Source organism: Notamacropus eugenii, chromosome Y (genome assembly GCF_028372415.1).
Source record: "Notamacropus eugenii isolate mMacEug1 chromosome Y, mMacEug1.pri_v2, whole genome shotgun sequence".
In the NCBI taxonomy this organism is placed as follows: Eukaryota; Metazoa; Chordata; class Mammalia; order Diprotodontia; family Macropodidae; genus Notamacropus; species Notamacropus eugenii.
This window is the reverse complement of record NC_092880.1, coordinates 842,097-867,006: the sequence shown is the minus strand read 5'-3', so window position 1 is coordinate 867,006 and position 24,910 is coordinate 842,097. Positions and strand designations below refer to the sequence as shown.

Below are 24,910 nucleotides of genomic sequence, written 5' to 3'. Positions count from 1 at the left end.
CCCCACATTCTCAGATTCAGTGACACTGGCCTCTTTCCTAGAACAAAACACTTCATCTCCAGATCCCAGGTATTTGCACTGGCCCCTTTCCATTCCAAGCTTGGAAAGCTCTTCCCCGCTCATCTGTCATCTGGCTTTCTTAAATTCTCAGCTAAACTCTCACCTTACAAGAAACCTTTCCTGATCCCCCTTTATTGTAGTGCCTTCCCTCTTCTGATAATCTCCAGTTTACCCTACATTTATCTTGCTTTAATGGTGAGGTCCTTGAAACAACACTGGATATGGGGTCAGAGCATCTGGGTCCAAGAATGAACTCTGATACTCTCTGGCTGTGTAATCTTACCCCTTCTGAGATCCAACTTCATCACTGGTTTGAAAAAAATGGTACAATAATATCTATATTACCTTTCTCAGAGGGTTGTTATCTGGAAAAGTGTTTCCCTGGTATCCTACTATTTGGCACATATATGAAGGAAGTATTACTGGAGAAATGTCTGAACAAAAAGGTATATTACTAAATAATACTGTAGCATATGAGGCATCTAGATGGCTCAGTGCATAAAACAGTGGGCCTGGAGTCAGAAAGAACTGAATTCAAATCTGACCTCAGACATCTGAGCAAGTCACTTAACCTGTTTTCCTTAATCCAGTGGAGGAGGCAATGGCAAACCACTCCAGTATTTTGGCCAAGAAAATCCCATAGACAGTATTGGTGTGATATGGTCCACAAGACCATGAAGAGTTAGACACAACAGAACAACAACAACACCATGCCATAAGAAATCACAAACCAGAGGCATTCGTAGGAAGATGCGTGCCCAAAGCAAAGCAATACTCCACCTTGGCTGGGAAGGACTTAGAATGAAACATGGCTTCCTCCTCTTGGCAGATAGGTGGAAGATTATACACTATTAGACTATGCCCGGGGCGACTCCCGGGCCTTCGCCTTCTACGGTCTTCGGACGTCTCCGGTCCCTCTCCCGGTTGGGGGAGGGCAATAAACAGGCAGAGCACCCGAAAGGAGTTGCAGTCAGCAAGCTTTATTGCGTTTCCTCTCCTCCAGCTCTCGTGGTCATCCCCTTTTATTATCCCCTGTCTCCTCCCCCGTACCTCCCATGGGCGGGCGAGCTCCTCCCAAGTGCCTCCCCGTGGGTGGAGCCAGCCTGTTACCAGGGCCATCCCAGTACCCCACAAGGGGGCAGGTTCGGACCCTCAGGCATCTCACGGTCCTCACGGGGGACCCTGGTCCAGAGCTGTCCCCCAATAAGACTAGTCAATGTACTAGTTTGTTTTGCTTAACTATATTTCTTTACTATAAGGAGGGGGTGGAAATACTGGGAGGGCAGAGAAAGGAAGAATACATTATGAAAATTTAAGGAAAGAGAAATTTTTAAGTACATTATCGAAGATGTAGCAACAATATTTTAAATTAACTTTAGTGTTGTTTCTGCTGAATAAAAATATTCCCAACTACCTTTCTTTTACCAATACCACAAAATTATACCTTCACTTAGATACAGGAACTTTTTAGTGTACAGAAAAGAGTACAATTGCAATTTCCTTCAAACCAAATTTCCTTCAGACACAATGCAAACTCACAAAATAAAACCCACCTAAAACACTTATGTGTTTTAGAATCATTCACATTCAGTGATTGATGTATGCTTCGCTCTAATCTAATTGAATCCTGCTGGACCTCAGATATCCAACAGGGTTATGCTGCTGTCTCTACATAGACTCACAGGATCATACACGATCAAATATAAAATGCATTGTTTGGCATTCCTTTCCAGGCTTTTTACAGTTTACTCCCCTCTACATATTCTAGCATTCAGAGACACTGGACTAGCTCTTCCTTCCTCTTCATCTCCACACTCTTACCTGGCAGTCTCCCAGGCCTGCATAATCTCCTGACTTCTTAAGACTCCTCTATGTCTTCTTTCCAGATTCAGTTCAAATCCCATCTTCTGGAAGAGGTTTTTTCTGGTCCCCCATCCACTCTTTGACCCCTCCCACAGCTAATGCGTTCTATCTGAATTATCTCTATTAATGTTGTATTTATCTTTGATCCAGCCATACCATTGCTAAATCTATATCTCAAAGACATAAAAAAGGTGGGAGGGGAACCTATTTAAAAATATTTAAAGCAACTCTTTTTGTGGTAGCTAAGAACTGGAAACCAAAGGGATGCTCATCAATTGGAGAACGGTTGAACAAGCTGTGGTATATGATTATGAGGGAATATTATTGTACTATAAGAATTAACAAGCAGGATGATTTAGAAAAATCTGGAAAGATTTACATGAACTGATCCAAAGTGAAGTGAGCAAAACCAAGAGAATGTTGAACACAGTATCAGTAACATTGAAAAACTATGAACGGTTTAGTTATTCTCAGCAATATAATGTTACAAGACAATCCCAAAGGACTAATGATGAAGTAAACTATTTGCTTCCAGAGAAAAAACTGGTATTATCTGAATATAGACTGAAGCATGCTACTTTTCACTTTCATTTATTTTGTATTCTTGTTCAAAATGACTAACATGGAAATGTTTTACATGATTGAACATGTATAATCTATATCTGATTACTGTCTCAGAAAAGTGAGAGGAAAGGTAGGGAGGAAGGAATAGAATTTGAAATTCAAAACTTAAAAAAACCCAAATGTTTAAAAAATTATTTTAACATGTAATCTGGGAAAAATAAAATATTGTATTTATCTTGTAGTCTCCCCCATTAGAATGTTCCTGCCTGGTCAGGCCAGAATTTTTGCCTTCCCTCATATTTCTAAAGCTTAGTACCCAGCCTACCACATAGTAAGTAATTAATACAACTGTTTGTTGACTGACTTCTCCCTCCCACTTTATTTTCTTTCTGGGAGGCAGTTAGAAAGGCAGAGGTCTGAAGGATATTTTCATGAAGTCAAAACAAAGAGAGATGGGGATGGGGGACTTGCTTTACTAAAGACAAACCAAAAAGAAATATTAAATTTAATTATACTCTGAAGCTAATCTCCTTTGCTTGACCTTGGAATCCTTTAGCATAAAACCCTGCTGACAGAGCCAGATGAGTGTTTCCTTCATTGTTTTGAGTCTTAGTCAGCTATGTTGAAATGAAAAACAAAACTGCAATAATTAAGGGACAGTGAATAAGGAGGTAGAAGGCCTCCCAATTACATCCATCTACTACAATTATCTCTCTCCAATAGGGCAAAAATAATCATTTTGCATTTTGGCATTTAGAGACAACTACTGCAACTCAATATATTTTTTCTACTTGCACCCCAAGGCTTGGTACTTTCTATTTTAGACAATGACTCCTACATACTTTTTTATTACTGTCTCAGTGATATTTAGTATAAATATTAGATGGAAGATTTCTTACATGAAAACTCTACCACGTCTTAGCCCCTTTTAGGTTCTCCCCAAAACAATTAGTGCAATTCTGACCACAAAGCAGAAGCTCAGAAAACATCTTTCATTGATTGGCTTGTGCCAATTGTCAACCACCTTCCCTGGCTTCCTTTAAATCCCAACGAAAATCCCATCTTTTCAGGTAGCCTTTTCCTATCCCTCTTAACACCAGTGCCTTCCCTGTTAATTATTTCCTATTTATCCTTTCTATAGCTTGCAGCGTGTCTGTGTGTGTGTTTGCATGTTGTCTTCCCTGTTAATTTCGAGCTCCTTGAGGTGGGTCACTGTCTTTAGCCTCTTTCTGTATCCCCAAAATTTAGCACAGCAGGGGCTTACTAAATATTAATTGATTGAAATAGAGGAAGAGAGCAATCTCATTTATCAGTAGTATTCTTCAGGGGCTGGCTGAATAACCTACAGGAGTTGATTTCTGAGTGAGCAAATAGAAAGGGAAAACCTTAATCTCAATTAATAATTGGTTATTAATATGAGCAGACAAAACAGGAGCAGAATAAGAATTGAGCAGTTCTACTTAATCTCTGTTGGCTGTTATCCCATAACCAAATAGCCCCTAGCTGTGGGAGAAAACAGGCCCCAGGGCAAGTGTCCCTGGTGCCACCCGCTGGCTGGGGGTTAGAGGACCAGGAAGAGAGAAATAAGGAAAGTCAAGTCTTGATAGAGCCCTGAGGAGGCAGTGGTCAGTAATGAGCATTTATTAAGTGCCTAGATATTCCAGGCTGGGGACTAAACTTCAGCTGGATCAGGTTTAGCTAAGGTAGATAGTTGAGAATTGCCTTGGACCTTGGATTTCCAGTTCAATTAAAGACGCATTTATTAAGTGTGTACTATGGCTAAGGTAAAAGCAGAATGACTTGGTGGACGGACGTACCACCTTAAAGAAAGGGAGATGGAGTTACTGATTTCCACGAATGGAGCAAGTTTCCACACCAGGAATTCCCAATACTGATGAAATTACAGATACCCCAACTCCCCCAAAACCAAAACGTGCAAGGCACTGCTAAGTACTGGTGATACAAATGCAAATATGGAAAATGGCTCCTACGATTAATCTTCAAGAACATGTGAACACAAAGATGAGGAAACAGCAGACTATTTGGGGAGCAAAAAGCAGGAAGTTTTGTGCAGAAAATAGCAGCTGAGATGAACCTTGAAGGAAGCTGAGAATTCTAGAAGGTGGAGTTGAGGTGAGAAGTACTCCAGGTATTGATGGGGCAGACAGGAGTAGAGAGGGGGGAGCCTCCTGTGCAAACATGCAGTGGGGGAGAGAGAAGGGAGCAGACTGGTCAGTTTGGCTGGAACTTAACCACCTATGAAGGACAGTGATATGAAATGCTTAAGGGGAATCAAGTGCACAAGATTTATGAAGCATCTGTTTTTGTGCCACACACTATTAAATGCTCGTGCTAAGGGGAAAAAGACAAAAAAACAGGTCTCGCTCTCAAGGAATTCACAGTTCAATGTGGGAGACAGCATGCAAACAACTATGTAAAAAAAAGATATATATGCACATGCATGTATATACACACGTATACACAGGATAAATCAGAGCTTCGGCCTGTGCTGGTCGTTCCTTGCCGAAGACGACCATGCCATCAGAGAAATGATGATATGACTTGCACTTGACTGTTTTGAGTGAGGGAGGGCTGAAATCAGAGCCAATGAAGAGGGGAAAAGACAGTCCATTTAAGGAAAACTGGGAAAGGCTCTTGCAGACTTCAGTTGACTTCTGCCAAACAAGGAGGTTGAGATAAGAAGCTGCAGGAATGGAAGAACACCAAGTAAAATGAATTGCCTGGAGTCTGGAGATGAAATGTCCCTTTGGAGGACCTTCAGGAAAGTCAGTATCACTAGGTTATAGAATATGTAGAGAGAAAACACATTTAAGAAGACTAGAAAGGTAGAAAGGGCTTAGGTTATAAAAAGCTTTAAATAGATTTCATACTTGATCCTGGAGCCAACTGGGAACCTCTTTAGTGTACTAAATAAACATAATCTGGAGTCAAATTATGAATGATGAATAAATGAATGAATGGCAAAGCATTTATTATGCACTTACACTGTGCTGTGCCCCTGTCCCCAAGTAATTAGGAGAAAGACCAGCACTTATAGAGGAAAGGTAAGAGTATATTGTTCTGGAGAGGTAGAAAAGTGGCGGGAGGAGGTGACCTGGGTTGCTAAATGGATGGAATGTGAAAACAGGTCTAATTATCTAAGGGTAGCTGTAGATAAATTGGCTCAGTGGACTAGTTTGTACACACTAAGTCACTAATCAACTGAATTGGGCCCTGGCAAGAGAGCTCCACAAATGAATGGATTGAGTTTCTTTAGGGAATGGAGTGTGGATTCAGGAAAACCTAGTGGGTAAGGCCAGGTGTTGTCTCAAGGTCGGGGGTACTGGTGGATTTTCCCCTTTTGGGAAGAAGTTATCAGGGAATATTCTGTACTCTCATATCAGGTCTATGGGTCATAATGATAAAAGGGATATAGACTTTTCAATAATGATAAAAGGAATATAGACTTTTCAAGCATATACACTTTTAAAACTGGGGGAAATAAAACACCATGGTTAGCCGAAATTATCGTTCCTGCATTTTTTTTAAGCAAATATAAGTATATCTGCTTTTCCTGGATTATTTTACTACTACTGTATTTTTACTTTGCAAGTTACTTTAGATTTTTTAAGCCTTAGTTCCAGAGGCTCCTCAGGATAGTACCAATGAAAGTGGGGTGGTGGTGGTGGTAGTGGTAGTAGTAGTAGCAGTAGTAGTAAATAGCATTCTTATAGAGCTTAAAGTTTTGCACATCATTTTACATATGTTATTAACAGAGAATTAATATTTCCTTTCTACAGTTAAGAATGCTCAGGACCAGGTAGTGCCAGGCACATGCTTGGATGTTGCTAAGGAGGTCTTTTTCTAATTTGCCTGGAGTAATGACCTTGGGCAAGTCACTTATTTCTTTGAGTCTCAGTTTCCTTATCTATCAAATGGGTCTTGAAGCTCTAAATCTATAGTTCTATATTATCTCTGTTCTCTATTGGCCTAACAAAAGAGCAGGTTTCCTAATTCCTAAAATCCTTACAATTTATCTCCTTTAACTTCTCCAGTTATTTAAGAGTTCTCCCCACTCCACCCCACCCCAAGCTGAAGGGCTGGGAGGCTGCCATTTCTTTAGTCTGTTTTGTACTCACAGCAAAGTAGCAAACTCCCCTTTACCCATTTCTACAAGCAAAACATCTCCAGCCTCAGTCCTGTGAAACAAAAAAACCTAAAATGACTGCTCACTTTATAATTCATTGGGCTAGGGGTTTTGTTTGTAAAAATGATTCAAGAAGGTCTGTGAATAGAGAAAAATTTCCCTGGTAGCTCTATTGCATTTTTATGATACTTAGATTGTTTCCACCTCTCCTCTTCTTAGTATTAAAGGGTTTTGTAAGGCTAAAATATGTCTCCACAGATGCCTGGGTAATTTGCCTTCTTTTCAACTAGACTACCTGGCTTATTAAACATACTGAATAGAAATAAGGCCTAAGGAAATGAACTTGGTCAAACCAATTGAAACAAACGAAAAGTATTTGTTAAACATGCATCTGTGATGGTGCTGAGCTTAGAAATGAAGAGTTTGTGCTAACCCAAATAGAGACCTGAATTTAAACTATGAAATAAAAAGGCTTGCAGGCCTGCAGAACTATTGACCATCAAATGAATACTTCACTATTGTGGGTAACTTTTAGGCTCTAAACCTGATGAAAGTGTAAACAAAGCTGCTGAAACACAAAACTAACATCTGATATTTTCCAGTTTACTTCAAAAACCTTCACACACACACACAGACACAGCCCAGGCTCCTTGTTGGCATCTGACCAATACAATTTTTATTTTTATTTTGACTTTTTAAATGAAGCCTATCCATTTGACAGCTTGGTGTCCTGTGACTGAAGCAATAAAATAAGGTGTTTGTTTTAACAGTTCTGCCTCCTTTTGTGCCTGTTGTCACAGAATCACAAAATCTGAGTCCTAGAAGGAAGATCAGGCTCCATCTAATTCAATCTACACAGAAAAAAGAATCCTTAATACAACATGACCAACAAGTGATCATAGAGTCTCAGCTTGAAGACCTCCGTGGAGGGGAACCCACCACCTATTGAAGAAGGTTTTGAGGTTGATTACTCATTGGAGGAATTTTGGTTCCCTAATCTTATCTGTGGCATTTAGTGTGGTGTTTTCCAGCTCAAAGTATATTATTATACATTGATATTTACATGATCTCATCCATGGTATTCCCTTTACCCATACAAATCACCAGCAACAGTTAGAAATAGTTTCACATGGAGCACCTTAGAATGTGTGGGGTGGAGCCTAAAGTATAGAAGACATTGGGCATGGCACAGGATGTATAGAAGACTGGCAGTCTGGTAATGAGTGGTAGGACAGCAGCAGCTCAGAGGACAGTCCAATTGTGTACAGTTTTCTGGGAAAGGGCATGAACCATCCTCCAACTTTGCAGGAGCAATGACATCAGGAGGATGATGTTTGGACTTGCAAGTGGATGGGATTTAAGTGAGGCAGAGCTGTGCTAGGTAATAAGCCTATTCCATCCTCCAGATTCATCAAGGTCCAGTGGCAAGACATAAATCAAGAGTAGTGATGGCTCCTTCCAGATTAAAAGCACAAAGATGGCAGTATCCAGGCTCTGTGCTCCCTGGTATGTTGGTGGTCTGAGTCAAACCCACCCACAAATTCTTATCCTCTACAATGCTTTTCCATATCCTTCTATAAATCCACCATAGACTACTTATCCAGTGCCCTGGACATTTTCCTCTAGATTTTTTTTTTTTAATATTTAGAGATATTAGTTCAATACTGGGGTTTCCTATCTGTTATCTTTCACCTTTACTAAATGACTGGTTCTCTTGCTTTTTAGATCAGACAACATCCTTGAGATTGCCCTATGCACAAGTATGCTACAGTCTTTAAACACCTTCCATGTGGCATCCCATGGTTTGCAATTACGATTTTTCTGATAATGATTGATAATGGTTTTCTGACAGTGGTTCCTGGATGGCTGCTATATGTTATCTATTACCTGCTCCTGCTGACTATTCCTGTCTTGTCTAAAGTTTAGCTTTCTAACTCAGCTTTTCTATTCTATTGTTACCCTCTTGATCATACATGCAGGGTACAAGGAGAAAGATGAATCAAGGTTTTAAGTTTGTAGGTTTTAAAGATAGATCTTTGATATTCAAATTATTTTAGTTGCAAGGAGGTAAAAGTTTGCCACTACTGTTTACCTTTTAAGTTTGAAGTCATCTGGTGTGGTCCACTATACAATAGACAGAAAGTAACCTCATCTGTAAAATAGGTGCAGGGAGCATGGAATATATTGAAATTGATCATCTCCCAAGTCTTTTCTGGCCCTAAATCTTATAACATCGATTCAAAAGGAACTATCTTTGGTAATTTTATAAAAGGCATAAATGAAAATGAGCAGTAGATAGAGGTTACAGAGATAGAGTTGTACTGAGTAAGCTCTTTAAAAAGGTTTTAAAAGCTACTGAGTTCTTGGAACACAAATAAACTCCTTCAGAAAAGCTATAGTCTTTTCTCAGCCTGGTGAAAGGAAAGGAGTGTTAGATTTGGAATCAGAAGGCATGGATTCTAATCCTAGCTCTACTGCTTACTTCTTGTTTTGCCTTAGGCAACTTATTGAACTTCTCGGGCTCTCAGTGTCTTCAACAATAAATTGAGGAGACTTTAAAGGTCCCTTCCAACTATTATTAAATTATTACTTCAAGAATTAATAATTAAATAAATAAAACTCTTGAATAGTGATTATTGATTTAATTAATAATTTAATATTTAAACTATTACTAATTCTATTATAATCAATGATGATAATAGCTAACATTTATATAGTGATGGCTATGTGCCACATGCAGTGCTAAGTGCTTTACAATTATTATCTCAGTTGATTCTCACAACAATCCTGGGAAGTAGGTGCTATTATTATTTCTATTTTACAGATGAGGAAACTGAGGCAGATGGAGGTTAAGTAACTTGCCCAGGGTCACACAGCTAGTAAATATCTAAGGTTAGATTTGAACTCAGGTCTTCCTTACTCCAGCCTGGTATTCTATCCACTGTACCACCTAGCTGCCCTATGATATTACCTAATAAGCTAACCATTCTCAAAATTTTTTGGCACCTGGACCCCGTTATTGAGGACCTCCTAAAGAACTTTTGTTTATGTGCATTACATATGTGTATATAAAACTATATTAGAAATTAAAACATCTTAGCATAATTTTGAAGATAGTTTTGACCTTGAGTACCACTAGAAAGGAGTTCCCCAAACCATATTTGAGAACTGCTCCATTAAGTAAAATTTTAATGAAAAGCAAGCAAATGTTGGGCTGGGTGTAAGAATCATGGTTATTGTGAAAGAGCATTAACATTCCATGTTTATTTAGTAAATATGCTTCTTTACAGCAAATAAATGTGTTTCTTAGATTGTCTGAGACATTCAGTCTATGAACTATCCTAAAATGAATTCAGTCTGACATTTTTCTTGACAGCAGTTCTGTGGAAAAGGGACAACCCTTGAACTTGGCCTCCTAATCAATAGCTTTATGCCATTCCAAATCAACATCTTTAGTTATACCTAAAAATGAACAATAACCAGTTCAGTTTTCAGGGCACAAGAATAATGCAAAATCTAACTCTGTTTTTGCTTATAATCATTTAAGGAAGAAATTGTGAAGAGAATTCATTTCACAATAGAATTTGTGGTTAATGGAGTTCATTAATTGATTACTCGATTACTTAATAACTAATTAGTTACTGAGATTCCACATAGACTTCCCACTATATTGTGACCTGAAATCAGAGATTCCATCTTATGCAAATTGTGTAAAATTGATTTGCATAGTCATAAGTTCTAAGAATAGGACCATAGGATTTTAGGGATAGAATCAACTGATAGATTTTCTATTCCAAAGCCCTCATTTAATGGTGAGGGAACCTAAGTACCAAAGAAATGAAATAAATGACCCAACATTACACTTGTAGTAATTTCCAATTGAACACTCCATCCAACATACCTACTCTTGATCAATAAATATTTGATAATGCTGAACAACAATTTTAGGACGTTGTTATTATTTTAAATAATTTGTAGATGTCTTTTGTTTTTATAACACAGTCATTTCCCTTAATATCTCCTTTCCATATGCCGTCAAAATTCTTCCCTTATAATAATGATTTTAAAAATTAAGAAAAACCAACAGGTGTAGGCATACAACATATTTCACCCGCATTTCAATGCATGATTCATAACAAATTCTTTGAGACAAGGAATATTTGCTATAATTAAAAAGAGCCTGACTTGCCTTTTCATTTACATTTTTGCAGTCCTGTGGATTGTTCTTCTGGTTCTACTTCCTTTGATCTATGTTAGTTCCCACGAGTTTTTCTGACTCCCTCACATTTATTGTTCGTTCCATCATTCCATTCATATGCCACAATTTGTTCAGCCTTCCCCAACTGAAAGACATTTGCTTTGTCTCTAGGGTTTTCTTTTGTTTCAGCGTTATTTTGTTATGTTACTCTTATTATTTTTATTTTTTTGCCACCACAAAAAATCCTGCTAGTAATATTTTGCTAAATATGGGGAAATTACTTGTGACACATTGCTTTAAACCATTATGCCCAGAAGTCTTACTCTATGTTGTAGATCAAGTGATTTCTGAGGAGCCTTGTCTCATAAGTCTAATTAATAAATGACAGAATTCACATATATTAATTTTTACTAGAGAGTATTTCAAAGGCTTACATAGAAAGCAAGTGAGATTGAAATTAAAGCCTTTTTTATAAAATTGGTTAAAAATATCTTTCCTGAATTAAGACCTTGTACTGCCAAGTTTTTACCTCGGACTGACTTTTCAAAGTAGTTATAAGACCCTGAAACTTGAAGTTAAAAAAAATAAACGATGGCAGATTCTTGATTATAGCAGTGCCATTGAGCAGCCTGATAATATAATATTTTAGGTGAAAACTAACATTTAGACAGGTTATTTTTCTTACACAAGCTTTCAAGGTCAAATGCATTTCTGCTTCAGGTTTTGGAAGTGCCTCCATTGAAAGCAAAATGAGACAAGACAAGTCAACTTATTTTTCAAATGATAGAATTTTCTGTCTCAGAAAAGGTGAACAGTGAAGCAATTTAAAGTTGTCACTGCAACAATAGCCACAACTAGAAGTTTCACACACAATTTCTGTGTCTCAGGAAGAAGGATAATGATATGAGACAGTGTAGCAGAATGGGTAACTCCCCGACAGTCTGAGGTTTGTGATCTCCTTGTGAATACTGTCTGAGAGTCTTAAATAAATGACTGCAACATCCTCTCTTTAATCATCAGTAAATGGAAGTTTCCATGAGAAAAACTGCCCCATAGATTTCTGCACAGTATGACATACAGTGAAGGTTAATTCTTAGAACTTAATTTCATGACCCCAGAAAAGGTCATGAAACATGGGAGTATGTAGTTAGTCTCTGAGCATTAGATTTGTTATCTCAGGCAAACCAATCTTAGGAACTTGTAGTCATCTCCAATTTATAATAATAAAAATACTACTCTCTACTTGTATGGTGCTTAATACTTTCCAAATCACACATATATGTAATATGTGTGTACACACTACATATTTATATGCACATTTATATACACTATATATATACGTATATATATACACATACTATATTTCATTATGGAAAGTGAAAAAAGACATTAAAAATCATTTACGTTTAGCTAAAGGATGAAATCAAAGAGTGCCTATGATGTTATTTACAAAAGATTTACAAGAGATTTCCTAAGTGTCAATCCTAAGCACTTATTTCCTACCCTTCTACATATTAAGTGCACAAAAGGATGTATGATTCCTTCAGCAACCCTTCTATGATTTAATAGGTAAGTCTGAGGTACCTAGGAATTAAGTTACCTGTCCATGTTCACATAGCATGTTTCATACCTACACAATGTCCTGCAAACAACACAAAATACTGGTTTGGGAAATTAAGTGTGTGTGTGTGTGTGTGTGTGTGTGTGTGTGTGTGTGTGTGTGTATGCATGCATGCTCACATGTCTGATACTTTCTACAAGCTCAGCAGAGAAAATAAATCACCAAGGAATCACTTTGAACTTGGGTCCATAACCAATAGAGGTCCAAAGTAACTTGGCCATTCACCTGAACACTGTAGAACCAAGAAGAAATTGTGTCAATCAAAAACACTCATAGACAGAGAAAAACACTCTGATATGTTCCTTTCCTGCCTTGGCCTTGCCACCTGGAACCTTGGAATTCTGCTAGGTTCAGGTGGGAAGAAACAATATTAATTTTTCTCCTCTACTAGTCTCTCACACCCATCCTTGGGGGAGCATTGTCTTTTGCCTTGCATCACCCAGCTTTGGAAAGCTCCTCTACTTTTGGTGCTCTGTTTCTCCCTAGAGTCAAAAAATGATTGATCTAGGAGTGGTATATATAAGGGATTGGATCATAAAATCATAGATTTTGAGATCTAAGCACACATTGCATTCTAATCCTCTCATTTTATGGATGAAGATAATGAGGCCCTGAAACTTTAGCTGACTTGATTACCAGGTAGAACTGAATTTGATATCATTTGATGTTTTCTTTCATCCATCACTTTCTTATTTTCCCATCCCTGAGATATGTCATAAAATAATCTCTTATGGATTCCAAAATTAAATTGTGTCCACCATGGATTTCTTGTTGGAGTAGATGATCTAACCCAGTAATATCAAATTCAAATTAAAAAAAGGTCATTAACCAATATGTAAGGATCCCTCAGTCACATATTTAGTTTCAAAATGTAATATGATCAATGCTTAGTATGTTTTTATTTATTTCACTAAATATTTTCCAGTTACATTTTAATCTGCTTCTTGCAACACTCATTGGAAGATAACAGCCAAATCTAGGAAGATGACTAAATTCTCAAAGGACTGAAAGGAAAAAAGGCTGATGGCAATTTACAGACTTTTGGTATAGATACAACAAAGAAAGGAAGGAGGGGAAGGAAGTTAAGAGAACATGACAGAACGGCATCACAAGTAGGGGGAAGAACAGTTTTGGTTACTGGAAGGTGGAAGGGGATAAAAGCAAAGATTGCTCACTGCAACAGTTTCTCCAGTTGCTTTCAGTCTTGCTCCTGAGTTTATTTTTATGGAAACGAGGGACATTACTAAAGCATGAAAGAAACCTCTTCATTGCCAGTTCCTTTGCAATTTTGCTAAGTAGAGTGGCACTGTGCCTAGAGTGCCAGACTTGGAATCAGGAAGACCTGAATTCAAATCCAGCTACAGACACTCACTAGTTTTATGACCCTGGACAAGTCACTTAATCCTGCTTGCCTCAGTTTCCTCATCTGTAAAATTAACTGGAGAAGGAAAATGGCAGTCCATTCCAGTACCTTTGCAAAAGAAAAAAACAAAACAACACAACAAACAAATTAAGTTACCTGTCCATGTTCACATAGCTTTACTCTATCCCTTCACAACAACACAACCAACCCAAATGGGGTCACAAAGAGTCGGGCATGACTGAACAACCACAAATCCCCCAGGATGTTTGAAGGGAGCTTAGGTTAAGGGGACCCAGTGGTATGACAGGAGTTAAAATAAATTTCAAATCTTAATTCAGATCAAAGTTTTACTGAAAGAGCCCAAGGTAGCAAAAGAAAAAGCAGTTAAGAACAGAACAAAACAAAACAAAGTATCAAAGCCTTCTTAGCCGGCTGGGCTCTGCCTAACGAAGAAAATAATGGTCCCCCACAGGAAAGAAACAGCATTTTAGTTTAGTACCAGGAGGAGGCAATAGAGAACATCACCAACTCATCAAATATGCAGCAGATATGATGATGTCATCCAACTCTATAGCTCTAAAAATGCCCTTCCAGATGTGTTTCCCACTCACAAATCCCCTGTATGTGTTCCTTTCTTCACTAGTGGAGTGTCACCTTATGGGGAGCGTATCCTTCTATGGATGAGGGGAGTCATTCTTGTCATTTACTTTGCTTTGTTACTCAATTAAGGTATCTTTTGCTTTGAACCAAGAGATCCTCTAGTTAGACTAGTTAGAGAAGATACATCAATGGAGGCTTGTGAGATCTGGCTTTTGAGAATATGCTGACCCATAAAATGCTTCTAACCTGGAATAGCTTTCCGGCACATAATATATGTATGTATAGGGCAGGTTCTATACCCAAAGCTAAGGGGATGCATGCAGCAGGGGAGACTTTGAAAAGAAATGGCAGGGCTAATAGCATGAAATGTTTCAGATAATGAGGAGAATAAAGAGTGAGAAATGGATTTGTGGTTAGAAAGTCATTGTTGACCTTCCAAAAAATGGTTTCAGTAGAAAGCATTCCAGTAGTGGAAATGAAAGCCAGATTTTAAGGGTTTAAGAATGAATGTGTGGCAAAGAAATAGAATCAATGGGTATAGACAGTTCTTTTGAGAAAAGAAAGTGGATTTGTTCTGGTTGGACCCAGAATTAGGAGCAACAGGTAGAAATAGTGAAGGGGTAAATTTAGGCTATGCAAACTTTCTGATAATTCAAGGGGGCAAAAGTAAAATGGGTTACCTTGAGAACTGGTGAGTTCCTCCAGATTAGAGCTTTTCAGACAAAGAGTGGAATACAACTTGTCAAATATGTTGTAGAGGGATTTCTTTTTTCATGTATATAGTAACGTAGAAATGATCTCCGAGTTACATTCCAACAGAGAAATTCTGTGATTCTGAGGAGCCTCGGGTGGCTACAAAGGAAAGAGATGTGACAGTAACTTTCAGTGATAGCAAGGTCAAGAGAATGTTTCCCAGGAAAGAAAGGATTTGACAATGTTTGTAGCCATGGAACAATTTAATTAAGACGGAAAGACTGAAAATATTTGTTGAATAATAATTCATTTTTATGCAGTAGAGGGAAGGAAACAAATATTTATTAATCACCTACTATGTGCTAGCCACTGTACTATACAAATATTACCTCATTTGATCCTGACAATTCCCTTGGGAGATAGGTTCTACTATTATTCCCACTTTTACAGATGAGGAAACTGAGGGAGACAGGGATTAAGTGACTTGTCCATGTTCAAACAGTAAGTATCAGAGGCTGAATTTGAACTCAGGTCTTCCTGATTCCAGACTCAGCACTCTATCCTGCACTTTTAAGGTTTACAAACCATTTTCCTTTTAATAATCCTATGAGGTAGTTAATGCAAGTATTAGTGATCCTTTTTTTTTTTAATTAGAAAACAGTTATAGAGAGAGAAAGTAACTTTCATGTTATTGTTCAGCTGTTTTAAGTCATGTCTGACTTTTTGTTACCCCATTTGGGGTTTTCTTGGCAAAGATAATAGAATGATTTGCCATTTCCTTCTCCAGCTTCTTTTACATATAGGAAAACTGAGACCAATAGGATTAAATGACTTGCCAAGGATCACACAGCTAATGTCTGAGGCCACACTTGAACTTGGGAAGATGTGTCTCCCTGACCCGAGCCTCAGTACTCTGTCCCCTGTACCTTCTAGCTACCCAGCTATAGCTTCTAGTCCTGTGACTTTCACACAATAACATAACTAGAAAGTGTCAGGACCAGATGGTACAGCTTCTGATTATTAGTCTAATATATTTTCTACTTTCCTATGCTGACCTAGGTGAATCGATCATTCAGTTGTTCAGTGACTGAATTCAATCTATCAAGAAGTTATTGGATCTCTTGTTCTGTTTTTTCTTTCTCATTTTCTTCCCATTTAGTCTCATTCTTTTATACAACATGACTAATGTGAAAATATGTTTAATAAGAATGGATATGTAGAGCATATATCAGATTGCGAGCTGTCCTGGGGAGGGGGAGGGAGGGAGAAAAAGTTTAAAACTTATGGAAGTGAATGTTGAAAACTAAGGACAAATAAATACTTTTTTTTTTTTTAAAAGAAGCATTGATCTAGAGCTTAGGTACTGTGGTAGGTACTGTGCTAGATGCTGAATATACAAAGAGGGTAAAAGAAACAGTCTTTGCCCTCAGGGATCCATTATATCAAGGGAAATACAAAAATAAATCCAAAATACATAAAACATAAATACAAAGTAGTTGGGGAGGGTGATGCTGCACTAGTAGCTGATAAGGTCAGAAAAGGCCTCATGTAAGAGATGATTGATTTGAGTTCTGAAAGTTGTTGGGGATACTAAGAGGTTGTACAGAGGAGAGAGAAGATTCTCAGCATAGAGGAATAAGCTTGGGTAAAGGCACAGAGATAGGAAAAGGGATTTCTTTTCAAGTCCTAATCAAAACGTGGGAAGGGACCTCAGAGACATATCCTTTCAACATATCCTTTAGAAAACACTCCCCTCACCCCCTGCAATAGTCATGAAGATTTTGCTTTCAAGAACTCTAAGAATGGAAAAGCCATTGCTCCTTTGAGGCAGCACAGTCTACTTTTAGATCATTATAACTGTCAGAAAGCATTTTCCTTACATCACACATAAATTTATCCCTTTGAAACCTTGACCCATTGCTCCTAGATCTGCCCTCTAGAGCCAAACATAACAGGTATAATTCCACTCCCACATGTACAACCTGTTTCAGATCAAGATTGCTGACATAGTATCCCATAGTCTTTACTTCTCTAACATAAGCATGCTCATTTCTTTAAATGAATCCTTATATGTTGTGTATTCAGTGCCTTTTATCATCCAGGTTGCCCTTTTCTGGGTGCACTCAAATTTGTGAATGTTTTTCCTAAAATGTTCACCGAACTGAACACAGTAGGCCAGATGCAGTTTGTTCAAGGTAGGGTAGTACAAAATGGTCCTCTCCCTTTTTCTGGACAGTGTCTCTCAACACAGATAAAATGGCACTAGGTTTTTTGGTCTACATGCCATATGCTATTGATTTATTTTTTGTTTATTGTTGTCTAGACATATTCTTTTCCATTTCTATAATTATGAAGTTGATTTTGTTTAACCCAATGGAAAACTTTGCATGTGTCCCCTTTACATTAAGTCATTAGATTTGGCCTCTCATATCAGCTCATTGAGATCTTTTGGAGTCATGATCCTATCATTCAAAACGCTTTGATGTGCCTACTACTTTTTTAACAGCAACTTTTATTAAAACACCAGCCTTCATTCAAGTCATTGATAAAAATGTTGAAGAATAAAAAATCTCAGATAGATCCAAGGGGACATTCTACTGGAGACCACCCTACAGAGTAATGTAAACCCACGACTGGTTTTTGGGCCAAATCTTCAAACAATTCCAAATCTACCTAATTATTCTATCAGTTATCTCACATCTCTCTGTCTTGTCAACAAGAACATTATGAGAGATTTGTGAAATACTTTGTTGAAATCTAGATGTTTTTACCATTCCCCTGAACTGCCAGCCTGATTACCTTGTCAAAAAAAGGAAATGAAGTTAGTAATGCATGACCTGCTCTTGATAAAGCCTTCCTGACTTATAATGATTGCTGTTTTCCATTCTAAATCATCTCTTTAATAGTGTGTCTTAGTTTTTTTCCATGTAAAGAAGTTAAGGTCTCCTTAACCTCCTTGAGCTCAAATCTGTTACCCTTAACCTAGCCTGGCTACATTGTCTGTTACCTCTTGATTGCCCCACCTGCTTCCCACCCAAGCCCTCCATTGTCTGATACTTCCCAATTGCCTCCAGCTGTTTTCCACACTTGATTACATCACTAGTTACCCTAGTCTCATCAAGATCCTCCTTAAACTCTCCTCTCAGACTACTAAACCACTCCCAGATCTTTCCCTTGGTCTTTCTGTTCCATCTTGCCTCCATGAAGGCACTCAGATTCAATCCAGCTCTAACTCTTTCTAGTGGAGATTCTATGTGGCCCGCTTGTCAATATAAGTGTCACAGTGTTTAGACTCCTTAAGAGTCAACCCAGCATAGCAAACCTTTAATAAACTTTGTTTTACTTTGGCTGGAAGAAGTCTTAAGTCAAATTTATTTGGCAGGACCCAACGTTTCAGCATTTTGGAGTCCCGACTACCCTAAACCTCATGATTCTCAGACCTCAACATCTAGCCTGCTGTTTTCAGATTCTGCCATCTTTCCATTTTTGGAAAATTGAAGCAACATTGGCCTCTCTTGATTCTGGTGCCACCTCTCCCATTTTCTAAAATCTTTTAATGATTGATTGATAACAGTGAGTTAGTAATCACAGAGTTTTTCTTTTCTTTCAGTACTTTGGGATAAAGAGGCGCAGTAGAAGGCATAGCTTTGGATTGTAATTTAGAGGACCTGGATTTAAACCCCAGGTCTGCTATTTACTACCTGTGTGACATTAGGAAAGTTAGTTTCTCTGCACCTCAGTTTCTGCATCTGTAAAATGAGGTGACTGAACTAAATGAAAACTAAATCTATAATAACATGTATGCCATGTGGTTGTAGTCATTAGAACTAATTGAAGTAGCTAAATTTCTTTATCATCTCTTTATTTACTCCATTAATTATTTTAATTTTTTCCCCATCTTACAGATTATTCTTTTGAGAAGAAAAAAAATGAGCTGATTAGTTCAGTCAGTTTTATGTTATCATCGTCCCATGTAACACAAAAGTCTATATTATTACTTCTTCCATCTTCCTGCCTCAATCACAGATTCAAAACAAACTAAAACAAAGCACTTTGAATTGTTCTTAACAGAAGCCTTAGGCTATTCTCAGTTTGGGCATGGCTGATATCATCCTTACAAAATGGTTATATGCTTTTGTATTCATCTATAATGAGAGTTAAACATTTTTCCCACACAATAGGCCTCAGGTGAGCTTGATTGGGGAGGCTTGTTTACTTGAAGGCTTTCACACCTTTTGGTAATTGGGCACTGAAGCATGTGGGTTGTGATGCCTTCTGGCTCTATATATACTCTGAGGGGAGGCTTTGCTTTAGGGCTCAATCTTTGGGTGAGTGTGTATGTGATTAGGCCCGATGAGACTTCGGGAAGCCACTTAGGAGCCCCCCCCCCTTCTCTTTGAAAACCCAGATGCTGATGCTTCTCTCACTGGTAACTATATATGTATGTATGTATGTAACTGTTAGATGTCTACTAATCTGTGGTGTATGTATTGCCTTTGGTCAGACAGTTGAAAGCCCTGCCTCCAATTGCTTGTGTTTTCTCTGTTCGTAGATATGTTTGATTAAAGTGATTGGTGACTCCTCAAAAGATGCTTTCCTTTTAGAAAAGCAGATGAAGGCACTTGTGTGTGATAGGCTCCCCTGTGTACGTTAGGGTGCTTCCTGATGTACCCAGCGCAGTACCTTACAAATGATAAGGAGGTGCTTTATAAGAGTTTATTGAATTAAATTGAATTAAAATTTACTAGTTGCATAGCTTAAATAAGTCACCTAACCTCTATGCTTTTGTTGTATCCAATGAATTAACCTCTTAAGTTTTTTCTGTCTCTATGGAACAAAGAAAAGAGTAGAGATCATTGTAGCACCTGGAATTTTAGTTATTAACTTAATAAGCATTTGTTAAGCACTTACTATGTGCCAGATACTGTGCTAGGCTCTGAGGATGCAAACACAATAGTTTAAAACCATCTCTAGTCACGTGAACTTTATGTTAAAAGGGGATAGGATCATATAACACATGAATAAAGTTACTTTGAGATAGAAGAAAGGCAACATGACTATGGGACAAAGAATCAATGGAAGAAACAGATAAAAACAATGATATTGATTCTGATGCAGCCTGTACAAATTCTGAAGATGCTTGTCTCAATTCCCACCCATACAGATGTATCTCGGGTCCTGTAGCAAGGCTACTTATCTTCCTCAAGTTCTACAGGTACCCTAGAGGAGTATGGGTGGTGATGGTGGTGGGATAATTGTTTAATACCATTGGTTCAAGCCCCAACTGGTGTGCTTCATCACAAGATTATCAGTAGAGATTGAGTAGAGATCCACTACCCTCAAGTAGCTTTTTGAAAGGGACATTTAGTAAGATGGTACAATGTAACAGCAAGTAAAGTGGGATTTTTTGTTTGTTTGTTTGTTTTCTTTTTGGAGTTCAGTTTCCCAGGCTCAGACTACATTGTAAGCATCTGAAGGCTCAATCTCCTTTGAACCCTGAGAGTTCACAGCTGTGCTGAGTCATATAGGTTTTGTGCCTACTGACTGAGCCAATCAGGGGCTGAGTCTTTGTTACGTATACTGGGAGGTTGGTATTTTACTTTGGGGTCTCCCTTATGAGAAGGATCTTGTGATTCCCTGATTGAGACTCTGAGTTGGGTGTATGTTCAGATCCCCGACTGCTCAGATGTAAAGGCTCTCTTGATCCAGGGGTATATGTAAAGTACATAGCAATATTGCTTTGATTCAGGCAGTAAAGCCCTGCCTGTTGGTCTTTATTTCTTATATTTTCTCTGTATTTCCTCTGTTTGTATTTTCTGAATGTAATTTAAAAGGATTGTTGATCCATTAGACATCTGTCTTTCCTAGTAAAGCATCTCCAAGAACCTGTGCTAGCAGCCATACTGGGTATGCCAGGGTGGTTGCCTTTCTATACAGTAAGAACAGCTGGTTCAAAATATTACCCAAAAAGGAAAGTACTTGTAGAGCCTATATATGCCATCTCGGGGAGGGAGGGGAGAATAAGGATTAGGGAGTGGAAAAAAAATCTAAGCTATATGGAAGTGATTGTCAAACACTGAAGCAAATAAAATAATTCAATTAAAAAAAAAAACACAAAATATTACCCAAAAGTATGTGATACTTTCCCTCACATGTATATGCAAGTCCTGGGGAAAGAGGGCTCAAGTTTCAAGACCACATGTGGCAGAGTGGTAACTCACACGCAGCTCCTGTCTTCTAGAAGTCCTTTTCTCTCATCTGGAGTGATCAAGTTCCCATCACTATAATTTCTTTGGTATGGTATAATTTCTTTCATGGACTTCTTGTAAAACTATGACTGTCAAATCTGTCCTTAACTCCCAATACAGTTGCTGTAGTCAATTGATCCAGAGACACCATTAGGAGGTCCAAAATTCTTTGTATACTTTCACATCTCTCAAGGAGACTTCCAGGCAAAGCAAGTGGGAGAAGAGACCCGGCCAAGGCTTCTCTTCACCCCACCCCCCCCCCACCCCCCCCCCCCACGGAAGTACTTTCTTAGGCATTTTATTGGAAATTCAGGCTTGCCTCAATCTCTATAACTTCTGATTTGCCACTCATTGAAACTCTTCTACTCCATCTTAGTGCTCTTATACAGGAATTGAAGGGCATGAAAAAAATTCCTTAATCAATTAGAATAGGTTTCCTATCTGGTTCATTTACATTATCAAATAGGTATCAAAGACTTCTCACACTCAGTCTAAGGACTATGATTGATCGATTGATTGAGACTTATTTCTATCTAATAAATGTAGAAGGGACAAAATGGGGTGGAGTGTTTTCAACTTCATTGTGATATTTAAAATATATGCTGCAACAAAGTTATTAGGCCTATCACCCTCCAAAAAATGTCTTTGCATTTGCCATGGACACACTTTTTTTTTTTTTTTTGCTTGCTTATTTGTGCAAGTTCCATGGGGTTTGAATCTCCATTAAATCTGTAAGTATGCTGTGTCTTCTAAGGAGAACTAAACTGCTTGAAGGCCTAGATTGTTTCATGTTTGATTTTGAATCCCTAGCACTTAGTACAGTGTCTGGCATACAGCAGATACTTAAGAAATGCTTATTGAGTTGCATGGAATTGAATTGAAGGGGATTCAGGTAACAAAATTATAAATTTTAAAAGAAGGAATGAAATAAACCGATGGCCAAAGAGGTCAAGTGATTTCCCAGAGGTCACCACAGATAAGAAGCAGTAGAGATGAAGTTTGAACCCAGAATTCAGCCCCTGTGGTTAATGCCAGAGCCTTTTCTCATTATCGCTCTTTATCCCTTCTCAATCTCGTACTCTTACATGCTTACATTTTACTTTCTGAGGGCAGGACCTGTATTCTGTTTTTGTCTTTGTGTCCCTAGTGCCTACCATATTGTCTTGTAGATAGTAGGCACTTAAATGTTGAAATGAATTGAATCTTCTTCAACCACATCAAATAAATATAACTTTCTTCCAAGTAGTCACCTTGGGAAGACGGATATTGATTTCAAAGATAGTGCCCTCACTCAAAACAGGTTCTGAATTTCTCTTTATGTAGTACCTTCTGAGCCACACAATTAAATCAATGTCAGCATTTCTTACACTTTGGTTTTGAACCTCAAAAGGAGGTTCTATTTGTTCATTCACTTCATTCATGGCACTGAGCTCTGGAAGGTTTTTCCATTGCTTTTAGAAATCAAATCTATTTTCAAAAGTCTAGAATTTGTCACAAATATTTGAGAATATTTAAAAGAATATGCCTTAGTCTTAGAGGACTTCCCAAAGAGAGCTTTCCGCAGATGTGGGAAAAAATGTCAATTTCTTTAGAACAAATGTGTACCTTCCCAAGAGTTCCACACCAAAAATGAAATGCATTCTCAAGGATGTTCAAATTTGTTTAAAAATCAGGTCACATCAGGTTATAGCTATAGCTCATGAAATAATTTCCTGATTCCAGTAGTGTCAGAGCTGAGGGACAAAAGCAGCCTGTTGGTAGAGCTCCTGGATTTTAGCCAGCTACAAATATCACTATATCCTCCAGTCAAGAACAAGTCCTTGTTCCCTACCATCCCATCAGCCCTGCATAATTAGTGCTTAAAATCACCCTGGACAGATGTCATCATGTTAAAACATGGAGGAACATTAACTTAGAGTACATTAGGCTAGTGTCAAGCAGGGAGGATTTATTATGTCATCTTACCTCTAAGTGTGATGAAATGCTGATGGAAAATATGTCACTTTTCATGTCAACAAGACATTGTCTGTAAAGATAAACTATAGGTCCATGCACTCAATATGCACATACATACATATTCATATATACACACATTTATAAAATACTTATATGTGTGTTTATATATATGTACAAATATATAGCATGGAAACGTATCTAGATGTACATAGATCTATGTAGATAGATGTACATACACACATATATTAATAGTTAACTAGCATTTATTAAGAAGTTACTAATATGCCAGGTAATATATTAAACACGTTTATATGCACATGTACATATATAAACTCACATGTTTATGTGTCTATGAATGCTGGAAATTGAATCTGCCCTTTGCTAAAAGCATATACAATTTTCACAAATTGCTTTAGGGCAAATGTCTTTTTGGTCATATCTGATCCTCAAAACAAGGAGGAAGTTCTTCTGAGTGCTGACCAAGGAATGTTTTATGTGGAAAAGAAGAATTTTATTGATTTATTTTCATATAAAGTAAAAATATTAACCATAGGCACATGTTTATTTTGGAGCATCTGTTGAAGGAATACAATGATATACATGGGATGTTAACTGTTACTGACTTTACATAGTATTTTACATGTATTATCTCCTCTGAGTCTCACAACAATGCTGTTAGGCAGGTAATGAAAGCATTATCATTCCCATTTGCCAGATGGGGAAATCAGTCTTCAGAAAGGCTGTTCAAGTGACAGAGGCAGAGCTCAAACCCAGTATAATAATAGCTAGCCTTTGTCGAATGCTTTGAAATTATGCAGCTCTTTACAAATAATATCTTATTTTATCCTTACAACAATCCTGGAGGTATTATTTCCTCCATTTTACAGATGAGGAAACTGAGGTATACAGAGCTTAAATAATATTCCCAAGCTCACTGGATTTGAACTCTGGTCTTTCTGAATCTATTTGATTCAGTAAATATGTATTAAGTAAATAAACCAAGTATTGGGTTAAGCTTTAGGGATACAAAAAAAAAAGACAGAAGATAGTTCCTACTCTCTAGGAATTTACAAACTAATGGGGGAGACAACGTGCAATATATATATATATATATATATATATATATAAAACAAGCTATAGATAGTTTATAAATAGGAAATAATTAACAGAAAGACAGAATTAAGTTGGGAATTAAAGGAAACCATAGAGGTCAGTAGTTGGAATGGAGCCGGGAGAACATTACAGGAATGGGGGGATAGCCAGAGAAAGTGCCTGGAGCTGAAAGATGGAATGTCTTGTAGAATAGACAGGAGGCCAGACATCTCTCCATCTACCTTCCTCATGTAGTATAATATATTAAAACCTGAACATAGGCCCTCTGACTCCAAATCAAGTGTTTCATCCAGCATAAGACAATATTATTGTTCAGTAGTTTCAGATGTGTCTGACTCTTCATGACCTTGTTTGGTGTTTTCTTGGCAAAGATACAGGAGTGTTTTGATATTTATTTCCTTCTCCAACTCGTTTTACAGATGAGGAAACTGAGGCAAACAGGGTTAAATGACTTGCTCAGGGTCATACAATTAATAAGTATCTG

The 24,910-nt window shown here is 37.8% G+C and overlaps 1 protein-coding gene across 3 annotated transcripts in view; it reads right to left on the bottom strand.

Moving 5' to 3' along the window:
- LOC140516813 (uncharacterized) overlaps nt 1-24,910 on the bottom strand; it is a 93,878-nt gene that overhangs the window by 30,677 nt on the left and 38,291 nt on the right. For 2 of the 3 annotated variants that reach the window (XM_072627713.1, XM_072627716.1), the window contains exon 2: nt 15,097-15,268. The exons of the other annotated variant lie outside the window; for it this stretch is intronic. The gene's annotated coding sequence lies outside the window, so the exon portion shown is untranslated. The remainder of the gene's footprint in view (nt 1-15,096; nt 15,269-24,910) is intronic. 3 annotated transcript variants of the gene reach the window in all.